Genomic DNA, 24,936 nt, shown 5'->3' on the forward strand with positions numbered 1-24,936 from the left:
GTGGTAAAGCAGGAATATGGCGGCCTCTGCCTGCCTTTCAGCCCACCGGGCCCGGTACGCGGCCTCGGCCCTCCGGGAAGCCGCGGGATTCGGCCCCGCGAGTCCCTGCACCGGCTGCCCCCGCGCACACCCTGCCCAGCGCCCCGCAGGCGGCCGCGGCGCTCTCTCTCCCGGCTCCCGGGCAGCACCGATCCCCTCGCGGGGCTGCTCTGCAGCCACTTCTGTATTCTTTCGCGTTCCTATTTCTAAAACGCCATTTGATTAGAAAGTATCTCTCGTCACCTGTGATCTCAGTTCAGTAGTAGAAAATCAGATACAGTCGTGGAGTGCGACTAGAAAGGAGAAACAATTGTCACTGGTTCCCTTGGGCGGGGATGCAGGGGGAGGTGCAGGAATTAATAAGCGAAACTGTCTGCAAAGTTGCTGGACATATAAATCTAAATCTTGAGCAGAAAAATGAAGATGCCCAAGTTTGTAAGCGCTTGCTGATAGCTTCCAACTTTTCATTCCATTGACGTTGTTTTTGTTTTGCAGAAGCTCTCATTTTTGAGAAGGCACACGACGTTTAACTGCCAAGTAATCGAATTTGTTCTTCTATACCGAGACTGAATTACGGATGACTGCTGGGAAAATGCAAAATAATGTGGAAGAAAAGAAAAAGAAAGAAAAAAATAGAAAAATGGGAAAACCAAGATCGCCCCAACAAATTTTTTCTATTATTTTGCTTTTCCACTCCACTGGGGCTTTGTACTTAAACATGTTTACATATTTTGTTGTGCCATAGGACTGATAATGGCCAAACAAAACAAAACAAAACCGTGCTCATTCAGGTTTTATGGGTTTAATAGCTACAAGAGGTGAAACTCATATTGCTTCCTACCTCAATGGAACCTGAAGTCTTAAAAGTAAATTGTATTTTACGAAAGGAAGCCCTTTTTCACATTTTGTTTTCTCTGAGATGTGTCTGATGCAACCTGCTGATGCAGAGTGTAAAGTAAGGTCATGACGGTACTACTGCTACAGGTCAAGAATGCACGTAGGGTTCTTAGATGACAGAGGTGCGACTACTTTCTTTCATTTGCCATTACCTCCACCTCTCTCAGGACTAGATCCAACAAGTCATCAGACATAAGATCTATATTTGAGACTCCCTTTTTAAAGGATATTTGGCCTAGAAAATGATTAAATTTCACCTTGGCCAGGAGAGCGGAAAGGACAAACTTCACCCCCTTTATGTGAATGCCTACAGAAAGCCACTAGACTTGCTATGAAATTAAAATTTTAAATTAAGTGACTAATGAAATTAAAGATTTAAATTCAATATGCAGAAATTTTAAATGGCTTCAGGGCGAAAAGTTAATTATAAGTTTACATCTTCTAATATATGTATATATATATATGGGTTCCAGAGAGATACAAAATGCCAGAAAACCAGATGACAGGAAGTTTCTAGTGTCTGGGTTTCCTAGTCAAGCATCTCTGAGATTTTTGAAAATGTCTCTAAGACTGTGCCATCAAATTACCAGGTAATCCATTTTGACTGAATGGACCTATTTTTTTGATGGAAGGAATTAAACTGTTTCAATACACTATAGATACAAAGTCTGTTTTGTATCCCCAACATTAGGGACACTCCTTGGCACTTAGTAGATACTTGAGTGGATAAGACAAACCAATAAGAGGATGTGCCTTCAAGTATTGAGACGAAATCAGGAAGCAAGGAAAATCAACACTTTATAGTGATAAAGCTATATATACGGGTGTCAAGAAGGACACAAAAGTCCAAGTGTGGGCCCATTGCTATCCAGACAGCTTTGCATATATATCTGGAAAGCATTTGCCAAGCAAATATTCATACAACCTAAGTTAAGCAAACAAAAATCCATGTAGAAACTACTGAAGTTGTTGACCATGTTCTAGAAGCAAATATTCTAAGCAAATACTCTAAAATACGCAACTAAACGTGGATCGTATTACAAAGTCCCACTTCATTAAATCAAACAATTACTTATCCACTGCCTATTATGTGTAAATAAGGTGAAAGTGCAGGAAGTGATATTAAGACAAATATTATATGGTCCTTGCCCTCAGTAAGTATATAGTCTTAAGGCATGTGGTTCTGAACAGCTATAATAAAAAATGTGAAATCAATTTGTATTAAAGTCAGGATAGAAGTAACAATATAAAGGTATAAAAAGAACAATTCATTCTCTTCTGGAGAAGATGTCACAGGAAATGGGACATTTGGGTACACCTTAAAGAATGAATAGGTTTTCAATAAATATATCTGTACCACTACAGTAGTAAATCGTCATTCCAAATCACTCCAGACAGACAGATGATAAACCATTTTGAGAATTCCAGGGCAATTACTTGATAGCTGAAAAGCAAACCACAAAATCCTAGGAGTTTGAACACTGAATGCCAGAGGAAAATGGGAAGACTGTCACCTCTTCTATGGTATCTTGAGATGGATTCCTACCCCTTGATCATAACCACCCTGTCCTTTAGGTGGGGGGGGGAGGGCGGACAGCCCAAGTCATCGTTTAGTCTCTAGAAGTAATCCTAGAGTCAAAGAGTGAAAAAGGTTGCACTGCCATAAAGGAGCTCCTGGGGAAGGAAAAGCCCGCTCTCCTTTTCTCAGAGTCACTTGGCATTGCTGCTTCACAGCATGCACATCACTGTAATTGTCTATTTCTCTTTGTCTCTGTCTATCTCTGCCTCTCTCTCTATTGATTAGGAGCTGCTTGAGAGCACAGACTTTGTCTTTTATAACTGTTTTCTGGGCACCCAAAAGAGTGCCTATCCTAGAACAGATACTCAGTAAGTGATGAACAAAGAAAAGGATACCTGAACCTCCATCCACAGCAGATACACTCACAAACTGCCTGTGCCAGGCAATGCGCCGGGCCAGACGCCTGAGGCACACAAAGCCCTTAAAGGCTTAATAATCTATTTGAGCAGACAGTCCACATGCATAAAAGAATAAACAACAATGCAAAATGAGAAACACTCACTGCTAATCTACAGTAAAGAGAATGGATTGCTAGGAATTGAAAAAAAAAAAAGCAGTTATCCTGGCCAGCATTCAAAGCAACCCAAAGATGTATGGATAGGCACACGATGGTCACCTGAAAGACCAATTATAAGTCAGCCTGAAGCATTGCAGGTCCTACAACAGCTGGGAAAGAGCTCCTCTGTGCACAGCTTGCTGGCACAGCTGTCTGACCAAGGAGTAAAGTGGCCTTGCTGGTATGGAAGGCAGGCAAGCAGGCCCAGAGAGACTTAGAGAGCTGCAAATGGCGCCACCTAGAGGAAAGTTTTTATAACAGCAGAAAGATTATGATTCTTAGTTGAAAGAAAGGATTTTACCGTCAACGTGTGGAAGATGAAAAACCAGGTGTGAAACAGAACACCTTCTTCTGAAAGAGAAAATACCCACATTGCAAAGCCACCAAACTGATATTCTAGATGAGGCAGAGTACCTCAATGACGTCTTTCCATTATTACCCTCAGAAATGTTTCCAAGTGATCCTCTGACTAATCAAATGCACGTATTTTGTATTTATCTAAGGTCAGCATTATCACAGGAAGCATTGTACTCACAGTGTAAAAGCCATCCGAGTCCCACTAGACTGAAAGGCCCAAAGTGGCTTATCAGATGGGAATGATTTTTAAGCAAAGTAGACCAGGGTTTCAACCACCAAAGTCATTTACTAATGTTTGATGAATGAATGAATGAATGAATGAATGAATGCTAAAATCAGACAGTGAGGTATCAGGTCACCCCACATTGTGATCCAAATCCTTCTGGCATCTAAAGGATCAAGGATAACTAACCAGTATAAGTTTCCTTCCTGCCCTGGAGTGTTACTGCAAGGTGGGGTTACCTGTCTCCTAAGACTCTCCACCTTTGCTGGACTTCCACCTAAGACCAAGGATGGTATTTGACCTGGAGAAGTATTGCTTTTGCCTTAACGGTGCTACTGAAAATTTTGAATTAGCTATCAAAACTTGAACATCAAGAGATTCATACAGAAATCAGGGTTTCAGTTCCTGGTCAAGACCTGGGAATCTCAGGCCTATATTCCCAGATGACAACCATTCTCCCCATCTGATCTATTCCCCATTGCTGTAAAACCTGGACCAATTTATACTCCCCATTTAACAACACTCTGTACCTGTGAGCATTCCAGGTGGACCATCTAAGGCAGCAGAATGGGGAGTGAATTTGGGAATTAATCAGTTAAGGTAGTTAAGGCAATTGATTTCTTTCCCAGTCCTTGTTTCCATGTTTCTAAATCAAATAATCATTTATCTTATTATACTTATCTTCCTCTGATGATGTTTCATGTAAAGCTCAATAAGGAAAGGGATTTTTGTCTGTTTTGTTTACTCCTAAATCTAGCACCTAGAATAGTGTCTGGGATGGAGTAGATGCTTAAAAAACATGTGTGGAATGAATGAAAAGGAGATCCTCCAATTAAAGAGGCCACATATTGGCCACATGGCAGTCTGCCTCTTTTCTTTCTTTCCTTAGCCAGATGGTACCCACCAAAGTTGGCTACCTTTCTAAAACATTCCTTGGCCCTGTGCTTCAAAATCTTGCCTCAAATGAGTTCACTAAGGAAAATTAGCCATCACTAGGCTATCAAGAAAGCTGGGATGCAACATTTTTGTTCAAAACCCAGATGGAAACACCTGTTAAATCCACCTAAATCAACTTTATAGGAAAGCTGATATTCCTAACACAAATTCATTTCAAGTAATGTGCATGTTATATTTTGGAGATCATGACACAATATGTAGTCAAAGTTAATTGCTCAGTGTGTGATAAATTAATGATACACAGCACAAGTTGATAAAAAATACATAAGTAAAGTGTCTGTTGTGCTGTCTTCTTAATGATTGAAATGGTCTTAATATTAACCTTTCAATTAATTATTATCCTTGTACATTTTTAATCTGCCATTCCGAATTTTATCAGGACATAAGAAAGCCAGTAGCTTTTCAGTTTTAAAGAGGAATATAAAATATCTCTTCCTGACCACAAAATTAGGTATAATAGTTTCTCTCATTTTATTTATTTTTCTTTCCTTTCCAATCTCTTAGGCCTATGAAAATCTAAGCCACAGAAATTTCTAAAGGTCCCTTTTAAATTTGTCAATGTACTTCCACCTTTTCATCCTTATACAAATTCTTAAGAACTAGATTTGGAGTACTTTGGACCATATGGAATGGGGCCTGGAATAGGATGAGTTGAGTGAGGCACTATTTCCTTTTTTTTTTTTTTTTTTTTTTTTTGCCTTAGGCTCCAAAATGCTCTGCACAGAACTATCAGTGGTTCTCCTTTTATTTAAAATTTTATTAATTTGTTCTTCATGGATTTTTCCATTAATTTTTTTAAAATTTGACTTAAAATATGATTTATCTTGATTACTGAGATTTTTGGCACTCTCTTAAATTTTGCACCTAAGGCAAATGTCTCACTTGCTTCACCTTATCCTGACCTAGGTATAGAAGTTAAACATGAATTGCCATACAAGTGGAGGATTTATCACTCTGAAGAAGTATCATGCTGTAGAAGATTATCTGTTTTTTACAATTTAAGAATATACATGATTTCTGCCTGTGGAACCGAAACAAAGAACTGGTTTGAAGAGCCATTGATTGTTCAAACAGAAGCAGCTGAAGCTTCCACAGCCACTCCAAAAACGCATGGTATCAGGAAAATCAAACCACCAAAATCATAAGAAAAATGCAGTAAATGTTACATATTTTCAGCTCATTATTTGGCTTACATTAAAAAGCAAAGACTATGGAATAAAGAGACCTAGGAAGCCATGTGATCCCTGAATTTCTTTTAAATCCAGGAATCGTTTCTTAAAGTGTACTCAAAAGCCAGTCTATAAAAGGGCGAAGGTATAGGTGTAACAATTAGGGAGGGGTGACATTGAATCCCCACACTTCCTCCTCTTTCCTCTTCCTTCGGGCCATTTTTGAAACCTCTGAGCTGATCTAATTGGCACATTTTCTGGCAGGAGTCATTACCTAAAAATTGATCCAGGTTCTACAGCCAGGAAGTGGCAAAAGCAGAACTTGAACTTGGGTTTTCTCACAATTTTCTACTCCTGATCCCCACTGCCTTTAAACTGAAGGATTCCTGGGGGAAGTTATATTTGGTCTCCACCTTTTCTAGTCTCAGAACTTGTTATCTTTTTGAAAAAGGGTCAGTGGTCCCTTTCATTTTTGACCTATTCTTAGGCAGCCCATAACCTACTGATAATAAATCACAGCACCGTTGCAGGAATATTTGTATTTTCAACAAGATCAAAGCCATGGGTTAAAATGTGGTCTGATCCTTGGCTACACATTAGAATCACCTGGGGAGACTTTAAATAATACTAGATGCTAGATTCGCAACCCAAATATTTGGATGTAATTGGTCTGGGGTGGAGCTTAGCATATTTTTAGTATTTTTTTTATACCCCCAGGTATTTCAATGTGCAGGCAAGATGAGAACAATTGAACTATAGCAATAAAATGAATTACATATGTGCAGACCTCAGCTAGCAGGTGCACAATGCAGCCATAATTACCTACTCCGGCTGGGAAGTAAGGCCAGTCCCGCCTAACACAGGGCCAGCACTAGGCTCAGGGATCACTGAAACCCAGCTGGTCCTGTCCCTTGCCTACTGTCCCTTTAGACCTTTGATATTTTTCATTTCCCTTTTCCCCTCATTATTTTCTTAAATTTTTAGATCAATATTGATTGTCCGGTAGGAGGAGGGAGGAGCCTCAGAAAAGACAGGAAAATAAGTAGACAAAAATGAGTATTACCCATAATCCTAAAACCCAAAGATAACCCTTGTTTATAATATTTGTTAGCCTTTGAGGCTTTTCTATTCAGATGGATAGACATGAGATTATTTACGGTTACAATCATATTGTACATACTGGTATTTATTTATTTTTAAGTTACACAAGCATATGGAAAAACACTCAAGTAGAACAAAATTTTACAGAAGTCTCCCTTCCACTGTCAATCCACCTCTCATTTCCCCAGAGGCAAGCAGTGCTACTAGTTTTTTGGCAGACTTCCAGAAATAGCTATGCATTTACATATATATAAACATATACATAAGTCTTTTAGTTACAAAAGTGGTTGCCTACTATACAACCTATTCTGTAATTTGCTTTTCCTACTCATGATATTTCTCAGAGATCAGTCCGTATCATGTACTTTTTTGACATCACGTAGTTTTCCATTGTAGATTCCCCAGTTTCTCAACCAGTCCATTATGGATGGGTATTTGTTTCCAGTATAGTATTACTTTTAAAATAAATATTTATGTATTTATTTATTTGTTCCTCCCATAATTCTTTTTAATTCACTGAATGTGCTTCGAAAATTATTTTAGTGGCTGCTTAGTGTTCCACTGTATGAATTTATAATATGTTCAAATAATACTGAACTGCTGGATTTTAATATTGTTTCCAATTCTTTATCATTGTGAATGGTGCTGCAATGAACAATCCTTGTATACAAATTTTTTGTTGGTATCTCCATGTCCCTAGAATAAATTCAAATTTAGTCCAAAGCACACATGCTTTTTAAGGCTTTTGATATACAGTGCTAAATTGTTCTCTAGAAAGTTGGTAGCAATTTATATTTTTACTAGCAATGTATGAAAAGTCTCATTCCTCTCATCTTTGTTAAACTACAAGTACTGATTTTAAAATTATGGAAATGGTTTGGTGTCAAAATATTTGTGATTTTCTTCTAACTGTAATCTTTCTTCATTATGAACTACTCTGAAGCTTTAATAATTTCAGACTTTAAAATAAACCTATGCATCTGTCTACGAATCATTTATAAACACTTTTAACTGTATAATAAGCCATGTAGATAAAGCTAATTTTTAAAAATGTAAAGTCATCTTATTTTAGAGTTTAAATGAAATATAAAGCCCATAACTCAGTGAAAAGTCTACTTGGTAATACATCTAAAATATTCCAGGCTTTCTTTTAGCACAAATCCACAAGACCCATAGTTTGGCTGCATTTTGAGTTTGTCCTATATTTCTAAAACTTCATTCCGAAGATTTGAAACACCTTTTTAACTCTGCATCTAGGGGTATAGCTTGCCCAAAGCAAATAAAAACCCTACTGGCTAAGCCTTCCCTTTCATTCACAGGGAGCTAAGGAAAGGATCAGTTTGTTCAGCTGCATGAGGATTAGATCTCAACAGTGACATTTTGCAGGGATCAGGGGAAAGACGTTAGCAATTACTCAGGGAAAATATAAAATTGCTCCCCAGGAAGATAGGAAGTCCTATTTATTATCTACCTTATCTAGCCATAGGCCACATGCGTATTTTTGCTATTGTACTTGTAGAGAAAAATCTCCAAATGCAGTACATGTCAATTGATTTTAAAAGCTAAGAGCCAGTTAAGTAAGGGTAAAGCAATTTCACGGAAAACCCTTTCAGACCATTCACTGCTTAAATCTTTTTAAAGTTATCACACACCATTTCTCTTGGACTCTATGTCCTGCCAAGTGATTAATATCTGAAGGTTTGGAATCACTCAAATGCACCTCAATTATAGTTAGAACTTACCTGAAGTACATGCCTTGTAAGAATTTTAGTCGGGCCTGCCTGGAGAATTTTGAGGCATGTGGTGGAATGTCAATGAGATGGCAGATTGCTCAGGTGCCTGTTGTTGGCTCTGAAATGCCACCTAAGCTATGTCATTGTGCCAAAGGTATTTATTCCAGTGTATATCTTTCCACAGGGAAGGGCGCAGGGCTGCCAATTCCACTAACTGCAATTCCAGGACTGCAGATCCTAAACTTCTTCAAGGCAAGACTAGAAAAAGAAAGTTTATCTGAGGATTTCTGAACCATTTCTCTTTTCCTCTCCATGAAGAATACTTCAATGGCAAGTTGATCCATGTTGGCTTTGGTGCTCTGACTTTACGAAAGGCAGAATATTGGTAAAATAGCACGAAAATAATTCACGTGTCCTCAATACGTCATATTCAAATTATTTGAATTTTATTTATTCTCAGACCACATTTGTCAATTTAGTAGACATGTCTTGCAAAGGCTGCTGTTATGTCACTGATCAGCTTAACCTTAAACTATTTGAGGTAACCATAGGCACCATTATTGACAGGTCTTAGGACTGGAGTTGGCAGGCATGGTATTAGCATAATAAGAGAGGGTTGGGCAGCAAGTGGGGAGGGTCATGCTAGTTTGGCCACTGAGGTCTGACAAGACAGATCCTCCTGTAAGTCCTGTCCAAGGCAGTTTAGTATTACACAGTGTTCAAGCATTACAGCTACATGAGCTCACGGTTCAAAAAACTTCATTCATTCATTTCATCATTTTTACTCATTCATGTATTCATCCAACTCCCATTTTGTAGCAAGGCAGGACACAAAAAGAGGAAGGAGTCTGTGATTGGAATGACTTGAGTCAAGATCAGAAAAGCTGACCACAGGCAAAAAGGTTGGAACCTAGGTCTAGTTCCTGCGACAAGCCCAGGGCTGGGGAATTAGGTTCGAGGGAGGTTAGCAGAACAGAACTCAGGGGCAGGGACCAAATCTGGTGCATGACCTCAAAGGGAGATTCAGCACAGAGTGACCTGATGCTGATTGCCAGAAAGTCTGGCTCAACCGGAAGTCCTGGCTTGGTCCTCAGAGCTGGAGATAGGCCATTCCTGTGCTGGGCGCTAATGGTCCCATGTGCTCTTTGGAAGAAGGGAGCAAAAGCAGCTTGTGCTTGACAATTCTTTTCTTCCAAAACAGGATCAGTTTAGTGATTTCTAGTTCTGGATTTAGTTAAAAGCAGTTCCCAAAAACTGTAGATTTCTTCAAAGTTAATCATTTGTAATTTTTTTTGCATTCCTCAACACCTTTCTGGGCCTAAAGAAAAACCCACAAGGCCATATTATTGCAAAGCTTTACACACAAGTGAGTTTTTAAAAAAAATAACCATGAAAATTTTAAATCATTAAAATTGCTTCCCCATAAATATTAATATATTAATATATAAATATTAATATGCATCCCCATAAATAACATTTCTAGAACCCCACATATTGTGTTCTGAATTTTGTTAGTAGTTAGTAATTTCATTAATTATTCTTTTGGTTGTGAAAAATGGAGAAAGATGAGCATGCATGATAGGGAGAGAAAAAAAGAAGGAAGGCAGGAAGGAAGGAAGAGAAATATGTTAATGAAACCTGAGGATACATGATTGTGAAGGACAGACATGGAATCCCCATTTCTAGATCTCAGGATAACAGTAGAACCATGTAGCTTTTTATATTTCATAACATTATTTTGTGATTGGAAAATAACACAGGCTTACAGAAAATTTGGGAAATATGAAAAATATAAAGGAGGAAAATAAAATTACTCTGCAGTTCAGCATGGGAAATATTTTGCTATGTACCATTTGTCTATTTTTTTATGCAAATAAAAATATGAATGTTTAAAGCACAGGATTATTAGGTAGCACATCCCATTTTGAATGTCTGCTCTTTTTATAATAATAGTAATCTATTATGTTTTTTCTTATCCTTACATATTTTACAACGTGATGTTATTTTATCATATGAACATTTAATAACTTATGTTCACCTTTCTCCCATTGGTGCATATTTAAGAGTTGACTTTTTCTCCTTGCTATTATAAATAGCTTTATCACAAACATCTTTGCTGAAATCTTCTTGAGCATCCCTGAATTGCCATTCCAGGCAGAACTGTAATAACTGGGACAGAGAATTCAAATCATCTTAGAGACTATTTTCACAGACATATTTCAAAACTAGAAAGTTACCAAAACATAGAAAAGAGATGATCCTGTTTCTTCATCTTAAATAAACTCCCCAATTCTTACCATGATCTATTAGTCTTCATGTCTCATTCTTCCCACCTGGCCACTACTGATCACATGGTGTTTACTCTGAAAGGAATGCTACCTGGTAGTACAGGGCAAACAGAACAGGCGGAGCCAAGAGCCAGGCCTATAACCACTGGTGGACACTGAGTGTGCAATGGAGGAGCAGTTCTGGCTTAGAACTGATCGAAAAGGCACAACTGTTGATCAGATGTGGCATCCACAAGGCCCAGCAGGATCTGTGGCCATTCAGGGCTATAGGGCTACAGTTCTAGAAAATGGAAGGACCAAACTGTGTGGAATCTAGAATGAGAGCTACTGAGGTATTAGGTAGGTAGGAATTACATGGAAGATCTGTTGATAAGTTTAGCCAGGCTAGAGTTCAGAGGCAGAGATTTGGTCTGCAAGATCAGGAAGTTGCAAGAGTCAGACGAGGAAGCAAGGAAGTAGGTCCTGGCCTGGGATCATACTTACGGAATGAGAAAAAGTTCTGACTTGGGGTTCAAATAAATGCATAAATAATCTGGAGCACAAATCTCATTTAGGGGAAGCTGTGTCAGTTAAATTAGGCTAAATTTTGCTATAGTAACAAACAACCCCTAAATCTAAACGGTTTAAAAGAAATTTTTTATTGCTTTGTCATGCTACATGTCCACTGCACATTAGCAGGAAGGCTCTAATCTACATCGTCCTCACTCTGGATTCACAGATTAATGATTTGTATCACTTACAGTCATGGCGATGGGGCAAGAGGGCTGGATATCCCAGCATCAATAATTAAATGGTTCCACTCACCTTTCATTGTGCAGAGCAAGTCATATACCTAACTTCAAGAGGCCATGTGTCTGGGAGGAGGGGTGAACCAGAAACCTTGGTGAGTACTGGCAGTGGCTGCCAGATAATGACCAGGCTAAGTTCTAAAGAGGAGACACTATGAAGGGAGGAAAGATTCTTGATGTTTAACCACAGCTTACCTGGAGTCCTAAGTTCTCTTTTATCTAGAACCTACAGTAGTACTTAAGTTTCTGCAGACCAGAAGTCCTGTTCCAACCAGCACGAAGAAGGAGCAGCAGAGCCATGGTGGGCACTGATTCTGGGGGACGGTGTAGTTAGAGAAACTCCACAACAGCTGCACCTTGAGCTCATGACCAAATAGGATGAATTCTAGTATGCCCAGGCTATTAGGGTCGCCACCTTAACCGTCCTTCAAATTTGTACTTTTAGATAGTTGGTGGCAAATTGATACCCCTAAGTAGCGTTGTCATGATTTAGTGTCCTAGGAAAAAAAAAAAAAAGCATCTGTGTGCATCCAGATTTATAGTTTTAAATGTCAAACAGCTGAATGACATTGTGAGCCATGTTAATCTCAGATACGAATATTTGGGGACATTTGTTTAAGGTAAGAAAACCACCACCCCAGCATCTCATTCTGGTGATGATGACAAAATGATGGAATCTTAGTTTTTGGAAGGCCTTCTCAGGCTCTTTACAGTCCCTAAGTACTTCTAGAACATCTTTTGCCTTTGGGACTGTGCAGGGTGTAGCTCCTGACCTTCAGCAATTATACCTGAAAAATGACAGGAGAAAAGAAGCACTCGCTTTATATTCATTCCAAACATAGTTTAGATTTGGGAGGATCTTATGAAGCTTCAGAAAAATGCTAATTTCACATTTAAGTCACCAAGAAAGAAATTTGTGGTTTTTCTCTTCATAATAAGCTTTTCTAAAGGAAGAGATTTCTCACTTAGATGTAGTTTATCAAATCTAAAGTAGGGGGTGGGGAATAATCAAGTAAATTCTGTGGAAATCATTTATTTTACTATATAGCACCATACAAATGTCATGTCAGCGTAAACAAAAAGTGTGACTTATAAACATTCTCCAATATGGGATACATTTTTGCTAATTAACAGTATACTCAGCAAGTAAGTTGCCTAATTGATTTGCAAAAGGTTAGGGTTATCAGAATGGGCTTCATTGTCAATATCATGATTAGTTCTGGTACAGATTCTAGTGAGGTATGTGACCTGAATAAGCATGTAGTTCAGTTCCTGTCTGCATGGGATCATTTAGGTAGCTACATGCCAAATATCAAGTGCTTGCACATCCTAACAATATGTGATTATGAAGATCCCTAGAACTTTACTTAGATTCCTTACAATGTTTTATTCCCTCTGCAAAAATAAAAAAATGTTTAACTATAAGAACCATTATAAATTCTCGCTTTGCAAAAGAGGATGTATATATTATAAATATTTGACATATATAGAAAATTTTAAATGTTAAAATACTGTATCTCCAGGGAGACTTTCAAGATTAATTTCTTGCAAATCTTTGGAAGTCTTTGAAATAGAAAAAAAAATAATGCCCTCAGAGGCAGTCTTCTATGTGTTGGTAGTCAATTCAACTAACTTGACCAAAAGTAGGAAGTCTTATCATTTATAATTTACTTTGTGATTTATCCAATTTTCATGTGATAAATATCATTCATAATAGAAGAATAACCCTGCTCATCAATCAAGAAGACTCATACAGGGGTTGAAAATGATGCAGATATCCCATAGTGACTGCTGCCAAATTGTCCCCTGTGTCTTTATGTCCTTATGCCCAAATCATTGAGAATGTAGCTGTAATTAGGACCCTCAACAGGTTAGAAAGGCAGAAACTAGCATTTCCCATGCCTTGGTGCATAATGGCTCAGCAGTTTGGAGAAAAAGATATAGCTTCAAACACCGGAGATTTTGAAATACAGGTTAAGAAATATGGGTTAAGCCAAGAAAGTCAAACTTGAATACTTTTAACTGACTAATGCAATAAGGCTTTCCTTAAGGAGATGGTCCTAATTTTTTGTATTCTCAGTTGAGCCTTTAAATTTCTTCCATTTCTGATTCTTTTAGAAAGCGACTATTTTAATTTTGATCTTCAGGTTGCTGAATATAACCGCTCCTCCCATTTTCCCATCTTGTACCGATGCATTTTTGTTTGGTGGAGACTTATTTTTCCTTTTTAATTAATTGTCAAGCATTGTGACAGTATGAAAAAATGGGCATGCTCTTATCTTATAAATTGGCATCACTTTTCTGAACATCCATTTGGTGATGATAAAAAAAATTTTAAGTAAATAAATAAAGAAAAGCCTGAAAAACATGTATGTTTTTTTGACTTAGTAATGACATTTCTAGAAATCAATCCAAGAGTCAAATATTAAGGAATTGACTAAATATATTATGCTACATCCACATGATGGAATATGAAGTAACCACGAATAACCATGCTATATCAAAAATAACTAATGATAGTAAAAAATGTAATGTGAAATAAAATGCATTGTTAATAAAAAAAGTAGGTCATCAAACAATGTGAACAGAATGATCCTAATTATGTTTTTTTAATTATATATATATATGGGAGAGAGAGAGAGAGAGAGAGAGAGAGAGTGTGTGTGTGTGTGTGTGTGTGTCTGGAAGGCTTTATACCAAAATACCAATAGCTATATCTTCAAAAGAGGATTGTGAGTGATTTTTACTGTATAATTTCTACTTTTCTGTATTTTTAAAGTTTCAAAATGAATCCATTTTACTTTGAAATTAAAAAATTTATATTTAAAATACATTTATTAGATGTACAACAATGTGAATATATTTAAGGCCATTAGTCTATACACTTACAAATGGTTAAAATGGTAAATTTTTATGTTATGTATATTTTACCACAATAAAAAGGATACATTTAGTAGTAAATCTAGGTGTCCTTGCATTTGTTGATGACTTTTTAGATATGACACCAAAAGCATGATCCATGAAAGAAAAAGTTGGACTTCATTAAACTTATTAACATCTCCAAGAAAGACGCTGTTAAGAGAATGAAAAGATAAAATACATTTGGGGAGAAAATATTTACAAAACACATATATGATGAAAGACTGATATTCACAACAGAGAGAAAATTCTTAAAACAAAAAAGAAATCAGATTACCTAATTTACAAATAAGCAAGAGATCTGAACTGACACCTCACCAAAGAAGATAGATAGATGGCAAACAAGCACCTGAAAATATGCTCTACATCTTATGTCATGAGAGAATTGCAAATTTAAAACAAGGACATACAACCACTTACCTATTAAAATGGCTAAAATCCAAAACACTGATACAACCAAATGCTGGCAAGGATGTGGAACAACAGGGACTCTCATTCATTTTTGCCATTCATTGCTGGGAGGAATGCAAAATGAAACAGTCACTTTGGAAGACAATTTGGCAGTTTCTTACAAAACTTACATTACTCTTATCATACAATCCAGCAATTGCATTCCTTGGTATTTGTCTAGATGAGTTAGAAACTTACGACCACACAAAAACCCGCACGTGAATGTTTATAGCAGCTTTCTTCATAATTTCCAAAATTTAGAAGCAATCAAGACTTGAATAAATAAACTGTGGTACATCCAGACGACGGAAAGAAATGAGCTATCAAATCACAAAAAGACATAGAGGAAATTTAAATGCACGTTATTAAGTGAAGGAAGCCAGTCTAAAAAGGCTACCCACTGCATGATTCCAACTCTATAACATTCTGGAAAAGAGAAAACTATGGAGATAGTAAATAGATTAGTAATTTCTAGGTTTTCAGGGGAGGGAAGGATGAATATTGAAGCACAGGGGATTTTGGGGTCAATAAAATTATTCTGTATTATATTATTCTGCAATGGTGGATATATGTCATTATACATTTGTTAGAACCCATAAAATGTATAACACAAAGAATGGATCCTAATGTAAAACTAGGGATTTTAGCTAATAATGTACCAATATTGTCTCATAAAAATAAACAAAAATTACATTAAAATATTATTTATCTTGAAAAAATATATTTACTAACCAAAATAAAGGTCACTGTTTCCAGTCACAATTCTGCTTTTAAAATATTTATTTCCATTTCCATAATTATCCCTTGGTTACTCACTTTTTTTATACAGTTCAATTTTTTATTTTAATTAAGTCAGAATATGCACAGCACATGCAGGCTAGTATCTAAACTAATATAATAAGCTACAGTGACTTAAGGTTCAATCTTTGCATTCGGCAAGTTTAAATCCATCCTTATGTGATTTTAAAACCTTATGTACTAACTGAAAATATTGCTCACTGATAAAACTTTCTCAAATACTATTGCTGAATGTACAGTCACTCATTTTGCCAATACAACAAAGATAACCACATGTCTGAGTATTGCAATGTGCCAGACATTGACTGAAAAAAAAAATACACACAACTAACAAAACTCATGCAGTAAACATCTAAGAATCTGAACACTTCATCAGTGTTTCGAAGTGTTTCATTAATATCTTTAGACAAGTGTATCAAAACCGTGGCATAATATGAAGAAGGCAATTTTGTTTTTACCAGCATCAGAAAGTTATATCTACACTGCCAATGCCAGGTCTGCTTAATTTTACTTAAAAAATTTATATGACAACATTACAAACTCACGCTACCCTGAGATTAGCATGCCATGGTAATTTATGGTGTCTGACAGCAACCCTAGAAATTTCAAAGCAGATAATTTTCATATTACATAACAGTAATATGATTACTGATTCAGTGAGAGCCCCAAGTCCCATCATTTTTACATTTTGATTAATAATTTCACTATCTTGAATAAATAATCCCTATAGAGTTTGGGGATCTAATTTCTCAAGATTCTAATAAATGTTTCAGTAGAAACCAGGGCAAAATACTCACATGTATAAACCTTAAGAGTTCTGTTATTTCCGATGATAACACAGCATTAGGGAAAAGGAAAAATAAGATGCCAATGGTATTCATTTAACATAAATATATTATAAATATATTTATTGTTCTCTGTGAATACACATGCAGGTGTAATTTTCACAGCACGGAGGCAAGACAGGACTTCAGAACTGAGACTGGGACTGAAAAAGCCTCTTCTATCTGACAATTGAGACAAATACTATAAGCAGCAGTGTCAAAAGTGAGGTGGCTAATTCAGTCCCAAGGGATCTGCTCAGGTGCATAGCATATAACCAAAGGGGCCTCCTGGCACCATTACTACTCAACGACACATGGGCTTACAAGGCTTTTTAGTTTTAAAAAAACATATTCATCAGCTGGAAATACATGAGAGTTAGAGTTAACTTTTGAAGTGAGGAAGCTGGACAGAACTGGGCACTTGAGATGATCCCAGGCACATAGCATGGAATTGAGTCTAAGACCCCAGGTCCCTCAAAGAACCTGGAGTGGAATCAGTTAGTCAAATCAAAAAGTCAGTCTTTTCTGTAGAGCAAACACACAAGCTCAGGTCCCACTATGGATATGAATGGGATTATAATTAATTCATTGTTGTGGTCACTATTGTGGCTTGGCTGTCTGGGTCTTGCCAACTCCAAGAAGCCAGAGAGTGACACTAATATTAACTTTATTTTCATGCATCTCTCTGAGATTAAAATATTAATTTAGTCCATAGAGAAAAACATGGTCATTAGACTTACATACTATCATGAGAGCAATTATTCCCATCAGATATCAGTCCTCAGGATTCAGTCCTTGCCTGGAGCTATGCATTTTGAAATGCCAGGTACTTTCTCATATAAGTTGGCAAGTCGTCTAGCTTGCTGTTTGATGTTGTAATCAGGTAGTTGATGTTACAGATTAGTAGATACTCAAATCTCTGCCCTACAGGGAGTGCTGACATTGCCATGAAACAACTTGTTAAATTTGGCACTCTATATTGCATATCTGGTCTGCTAAACGAGTATTATACAAAGGGAAGATGCATCATATCTTAAAATTATAGAAGTGTAGAGCTGAAAGAGACACTGAATATCTAAACTTGCACTCTCATTTTATATGTATTCCCCCAAACATTGTACAATCCTAGAGGGCATTACCTGCTTCTTTATATTTGGAATGCAAAATACCTTAGATTTTTTTACTTTACAACCCCTCTGAGAAGGGAATGCTCCTGTTTATTGTATGCATGTCTTTGCTCCTTGAGTCTCTCATGAGAAGGCCAAGGTTCCTCCAGGGTGTGGTGCTTAGTATGTCTAAGGGTTCAATCTTGCTTACTATTGCCTCAAAATTAAAGAGGAAAATTTAGCCAGTTCCCCAGTGGATCTTTTCATTGCCGCACAGTGTCAATGTGGAAACAGAAAGTGCAGTGGGTCCAGTGTAAGGCCTTATTTATCATACCAGACTTCCCTGGTTCTCCACAAGTGCCAGAGGCAAAGATGGATCAGGGTTTCCAATGTTAAAGCCTCTCTAGGGACACTTTATACACAAAGAAAGAACCATTTTTCCCCACCCACGATGTTAAGGAAGGGTTCTAGTGTCGTCCAATGTATGCATAGAACTAGTTTCCACCGATCTCCACTATTTCTATTCTTATGATGAGTTTTTACATCAGGGGGATTTTCTTTACCTTGATATATGAAAATGAATAAATTTTCTTCTTCAGGAAAGACTTTCGTGAGGTCCAGTAGGGCCAATATTTATCATCTCCATCTGAGTTAGTAGTTTATTTATTTATCCTCTATTTTGAAAAGCAAACTTTGGATTGAGAAATAAGTAAATGGAGAGTGAAGGGTGGGAGTCAGGTGTCTCAGTGTTAGATGGAGAGATTACAGATAAGCAGAGGGAAAGGCTAAAATAAACCATATGGTACTGAAGTAGAGTTATAGACATTACTATAAACTCATGCTTAGCTTACTACAAATACAGATGGATAAATACAGAAATAATTACAGGTATATCTGTATACATACACAAGTTAGTATACACGTATATATTTTCAAGCACTGTTCACTGCAAAGGCCTAGAAATAACAATAGCAGCAAGCACACCAGGTGCCCGGATGTTGGTATCTAATACCAATAAAAGGAACCTGACTTCATTGGAGAAATGACTGATTCAATGACTGGGGCAGGGAACGTACAGGTAAGTCTGGAGCAGCTTATAGTGCCAGAAAGTAAGAAAGTTCTAACAACAACAACAACATGATTGGAGAAAGACAAGGGAAATCAGGAGCCAAATATAGGAGCTGCCAGTGGCCAAAGCTGGAACAATTTGAGCAATAGAATAAATAAGGCAGGGTTGGATTATAATCAAAGTGTAAAATGAGTCCATTATAAATAAATACTTGAATGAATAAATGTGGGAGAATAACCAAATCTCCTATATAGAAGAATTCCAATTGATTGGGAAGGAGAACATAATTCCCCACTCCTTTAGTATGAGCTGAGCATAATGATCTCTTTCCAAAAAAGTATAGTATGGAAAGAAGGAAAAAGAATAACTTTACAGTGGAAAAACCTAATTCTAACTCAGCCATATAAGTAAGTTTCGTAACATCAGTCATGTCATGTTGATAATACATACTCTTGATATGATGCAATGGAATGGCACATTATCTCTATGCTGTTCCTCCCCCAGACCCTAACCTCATTCTAAATAAGATGAAAACATCAGACAAACCCAAGAGAGGGACATTCTACATAATACTTGACTGGTCCTCCTCAAGACTATCAAAGTTATTGAAAACAAGGAAAGTCTAAACAACTCTCAGTCTTGGGGACCCCAAAGAAACATAAAGACTACTTGTAATATGGTAATCTTAGTGGAATCCTGGGACAGGAAAAGAACATTAAGTAAAAACTAAGGAAATCTGAATATAATACAGACTTCACTAAATAATAATAATGTATTGATATTGCTTCCTTAGCTGTGACATATGCATCATTCTAATGGCAGATGTTAATAACTGGGGAAACTGAGTGCAGAGTACATGGGAAGTCTGCTGTTTTGCAACTTTTCTGTAAATCTAAAACTATTCTAAAACAAATTTTATTTTTAAAAAGTTAGAAGTTTGAAAGGAGGTGACTAGCTTTGTTTTCTATTTGTTTCTATAGTATGGGTAACTTGTCACCTATTTCTATTTTATAAGATTGTCACTGCAGTAAAAGGGTATTGTATAGAGCCAGATGGAGGATTTATAGCTCCTGTGGATAGAATGTGACTGATTTTCTCTCCTAGCGCATGCTTCTCTGGCTCTTTAGCATTCTGCTGCCTTTGGCCAGTGAATTGGCTGCCTTCCTGGGTATGACAGATTGCTAACTCTCCCAGGCCAATTCACAGGCTGAAGATCTCCTTAGCTAAATGGAGGAGAAATGTTGATAGTGTCTTTGCCAGTCACTGTTTTGAGTGCCATTGATACTTTCAAAATATAAACAGGACCAGGGCCTCATTTGAGGAGTCTTTCCTTATTTTTAAAAAACTATCCTCTCACAGACAGTTTGGGTGTGTCCTCTTTCACAATGATGTGTACTCCTCTGAATACATCTTTTTTCCATTCACTGGCCCTAGAGTTGGGCACCTTTGTCATTTCCGTAGTTATGTGGCCCTGTCTCCCTGGCCATTGCTGATTGGATATATCACTCCTGGGCATAGTGCACTGATCAGGATTTCTTTCTAAAGAAATTTCCATCTCAGAACTGAATTGGCCTCTTGAGTTGAAGAGATGAAAACTCTTGGGAGCTGTGGCACAATTATTTTTAGCCATGTTTGTTTCCTGATGCTTGTAGCCAAAAGTAGTATTGATTTAGAGCAAATCTGTTTCTAGTGAGCAGAGAAGAGGGTGAGAAAAGAAACTAACATAATGATGTCCAGTCTTGCACTATGCAATTCGTATTTATCATCTCGAGAATATCTCTCTTAGTAAAATAAAAATTGACCCAGTAATATAATCGTGAGATCTATGTCCTCATCAGAACCTTGATACATCTTCAAGACTTAATTCAACAAATATACTGATAAGAGTGTGACTTTTACCTTTCTCATTCTAAACCATTCCTGAAATATTTATTGTTGTGGACATATATTGATTTTGGCTCCCCAAGATCCATTCATTGATCTTCTGCTACCCAGATTCTTGATTTTCCTTGGCGAAACTATCCTCTATAGATTAAGTCATGCTGAAAAATGATCTACCCCTAGAGTTTTTAGTTACGTGAACCAATAAAAATCCCTTTGCTGAAACCAGTTTGAGCTGGGCTTTTGTCATTTGTAATTGAAACAGTCCTGTTTAATGTACTTCCTAAAAGCACTTATCAATAGGCTCACTTATTTCCTCTGTGAACTCTTTGACTCAGCTCTAAGGCTTCTCCTATTTCCCCTTTCTCTCCTGCCCCACCCCAAAGCAACCGTGTGTGTGTGTGTGTGTGTGTGTGTGTGTATCTTCTAGCAGGGCCTTGGTTTTAAAATACACATCATTTAAGAGACAATATGGCTGGTAATTTTTCAGACTTGGTTAACAAAAAGCGTTTTAAGTGCTTGATTGAAAATCCTTCTCAATTTCTATTTCTTTCCTAAGAGTAGAAAGTACTGTCAAAGATATGTCAAGGCATGAATCTTGGCATGCAATCAAAATAACAAGAAAAAATATAGTTTACAGTTCATTTTCATATGTGTTACTTCCTTTAATCTTTAACACGTGAAGGAGATGCTGTCTTCATGCTATGAGAAAACAGATTCAAATAAGTTAAGGGGCTCACTCATAGATCCACAATAATGGCTCAGCATTACATAGGAGGTGTCGAACACCTTTTATATTTTAAACTAATGTTGGAAATATATTACATTTGCATTTGCATTTCATAGATATAGAAACTGAGACAAAAATGTCAAAGAACATGCCCAAGGTCAAATCACAGGCATGTGCTATTCGATATCTGCTAATCAGCAAAATCAGAATTTGAATTCTTCTGACCCAAGTCAAATGACTTTCGTATAGCATTGTTAAATATAGCAACATGGCAAAGCCCAATGACTGGAAACAAGAATGAATTCGGCCACATGGAGAGATTATCAAACTGGAATCCGAAAGCATTATTTATTTTTAGCACTCTAATAAAGATGCATAAAGGTTTATGTATTCTGCATTAAAATTTCACTATTTTAACTAAAACAAGCTAAAATAGCTTACAGAATAGCACATATGTTTAAAATATTTTGGAATTTTCAGATGGAGTGTTTAGCTTTTTATTTTCCAGTTCCTAAAAACCAGTTAATATATTGTATCCCCCAGTCCTACCATCTTTAAATCTAATTTTAAATCATTTAGCATTTAAAATTATTAAGATTACCTTGGAGAAATAATATTTCATGAGTAATATATGACATATATATAGTTAATCAAAATATAATGGTTTATTTCAGAGAGAAAGACATATTCTTAAGAAGGTTAATTGAACCAGAGAGGCATGTACATGTGTGTACGTGTGTGTATGTGTGTAAAACTGTGCAGCTTTAAATTTTCTTGATCAACAACTGCTCTTAAAGAGGAGATCTGAATTTTTAGTGATTTAAAAACAATAGGATTATAAATAACTGTTGATTAGAGCAATTCGATTTACAGATGTCTATCTCCAAAAAATAATTTGTTGTTTTTGACCAAAATTTTATTATTACTTTTTTGCTATGTTTCTCCATTGTCCCATTTAAGAAAATATGATAATGACACTGATTTCTGCACATTTATACAAAAAAAATGAATTTGTCATAAAAATTTCTGTGGTCTTCTTACATGGGAATACATCATCCCAGAAAGAAGATTGCTAGTCACCAGCTAGCCCGACAGACTCTTAGGTTAGACTTGGTACTTTCCAACTCCTGTCCCAAACAGTAGAGACCAGGGTGCATTGAGATCCAATACCCAGAGTTAAGCCCCAAATCAGGCTGGAGAGAGAGAAAGACCGAGCCAATGAACTGGGCAGGGAAGTCAAAGCAAGTAGGAGACAAAAGAATAGGAGCAGAGACAGCAGAATGGAGCAAGCACATTTGGGATAGATGCTGCGAGGTAAACTGTCATGGAAGGAAGGGGGTGCTTCTCTGAATACAGAGCCCTTAGGGGCCTTTCTTAGAAAAAAAATCTACAGAGCCTGAGTCATAGCATTGTTCTACAGTGAAATTTTGCTTGATTACAAATAAGGAAGTCTTTCTTTTCCATTTTCGAAAACATTTTACTTTGGAAAATTTCAGACATATACAACAGCAGAGAGAAGAGGATGATAAATCCCCAGATACCATTATCCCTCTTCAGCAATTGCCACAATTTTGCCAACCTTCTTTCATTTATCCTACCCCCTACTTATTCACTTATTATTATTTTTTTATTATATTATTATATTATTTTATTATTATTTTTGCTGAAATACTTTAAAGCATAGACATCAGGCACTTCATATTCTTCATTATGAATCTCTAACTGATACTTCATGAAGCATCTCCAATTGATAAGTAAATTAAAATATTAATATCTTTCCATCACCAAAATGTCCACTATATTTGTGAGTCTGTTTTTGATTAGTTTGTTCTTTTTGTTCCTCAGATACCGCATATACGTGAAATCATATGGTATTTAGCTTTCTCTGTCTGACTTATTTCACTTAGCATAATAACCTCTAGGTCCATTTATGTCATGGGGAATGGGGAGCACGGCAGAGGGAATGCAGTTAGCTTTAATATGATGGCTAGGTGGAGGGTCAGGGGAGGGAGGGAGCAATTGGGGGGATCATTTTATGAACTATATAGATGTCTAATCAATGTACTGTATACTTGAAACTAATTTTAAAAATTAATTTAAAAAATTAATGTCTTTAATGTTATATAATACCATGTTTATATTAAAATTCCGTGATGGTCTCAAAGGTGTTTGGTTTGAATCATGATCCTAACAAGATTCACATGTTGATTTTGATTGTCTTGCCTCTTAAGTTTCTTTTCTTCTATAGTAGTCCTCCTTGCTCAGCTGCCCCTTTTCCATGTCTTGATTTGTTGGAGAAACTAGGTCATTTGCCCTGTAGAGTAACGTCCCATATTTTAAATGTCACTTAATTTGTTCTTCCATCTCTCTGATTTTCCCCAAACTGGAATATAGATAGAGTACCTGACTGAATTCAGATTAATTTCTTAGGCAAGAATATGTCATATGAGGTACTATAAATAAAATATTTATAACCTATAGGCCAAATCTATAGATATAGTTATATTTGGCCTGCATAGTATTTTATGTTATATTTGACCCATGTAGTTTTTAAAAAAATGTTGAATTAGATTCTGAATCAGCTTGGGTTTTGGCAGGAAACAGATGGCACAACCATGAATGGCAAGACAATACGGGACATGGAGACATTACATCCCCATACCTGGAAGGGCTTCTGGACAGGAGCTTTTGGCAGAGGGCAGTAGTCATAGCCAGCCTAATCCAACCCAATACCTTAGAGAGAGGGAAATGGTGAAGTAGCATTTCTTTTTCAGTGTCCTCTCTCCCTCAGTGACCACTGACTCCCACTGGTTGAGTGCAACAGAAAGCTGGAGGCATGGAAACCCATTGACACTCTCCCTAAAGCTCAGCCTTTCCCCAGAGCTGGGTCAAGAAAAGGTGAAGAGTGGATCTGGAGGGATCTTGCCAGTATTTACAAATAGAAAGATTTTTATATAAAATTCTGTATTATCATGAGATATGTGGCAGATCCCAATCCTGATGTTGACCACTCACCAGCACTAAGCAGGAGCTGTCCTATGGCAGGACACAGGAATGGTGCTGTGAATCTCTGATCATTCCTAGGAAGAAAAGGAGGGCAGATAGGAGAGAAGCCTGGAACTGGCCTGACTATTTACCTGGAAGAAGCTGAGATTTTAATCTAGAAGGTGCTGAGTTTACATTGAATTGTCCAGATTATGTATTTTGCTATTAGAAAAAAAGCTCAGTTTGATTAGAGAAAAATAAAGAAACAACATTTTTGCACACTTGAGTACTGCATTAATATGAAGTATGGTAATCAACATGGTAACAGGAAAAAGAATACAGAAAAGAAAATCTTCTTATATTTATAGGTATGCTGAATACACATTTTGGCCGATTGCCACATGTTAAATAGATATTCTGCTAAAGACAATAATTATGTTTTATAATAAACTTTTCATTTACAAGAATAAATCTGAAAATAATTGCT

At 36.8% G+C, this 24,936-nt stretch overlaps 1 long non-coding RNA gene across 1 annotated transcript in view; it reads right to left on the reverse strand.

Annotated features, from left to right (window-relative positions):
* Positions 1–14,577: 14,577 nt before the first annotated feature.
* Positions 14,578–24,936, reverse strand: part of LOC107196142 — a 29,566-nt gene continuing 19,207 nt past the window's right edge. Inside the window, exons 3-4 of the long non-coding RNA XR_003048337.1 lie at positions 15,027–15,121; positions 14,578–14,759 (exon numbers count right to left, since the gene is read on the reverse strand). This is a non-coding gene — a long non-coding RNA (uncharacterized LOC107196142). The remainder of the gene's footprint in view (positions 14,760–15,026; positions 15,122–24,936) is intronic.

This window comes from Pteropus alecto, unplaced genomic scaffold (assembly GCF_000325575.1).
Source record: "Pteropus alecto unplaced genomic scaffold, ASM32557v1 scaffold95, whole genome shotgun sequence".
Taxonomy (NCBI): Eukaryota; Metazoa; Chordata; class Mammalia; order Chiroptera; family Pteropodidae; genus Pteropus; species Pteropus alecto.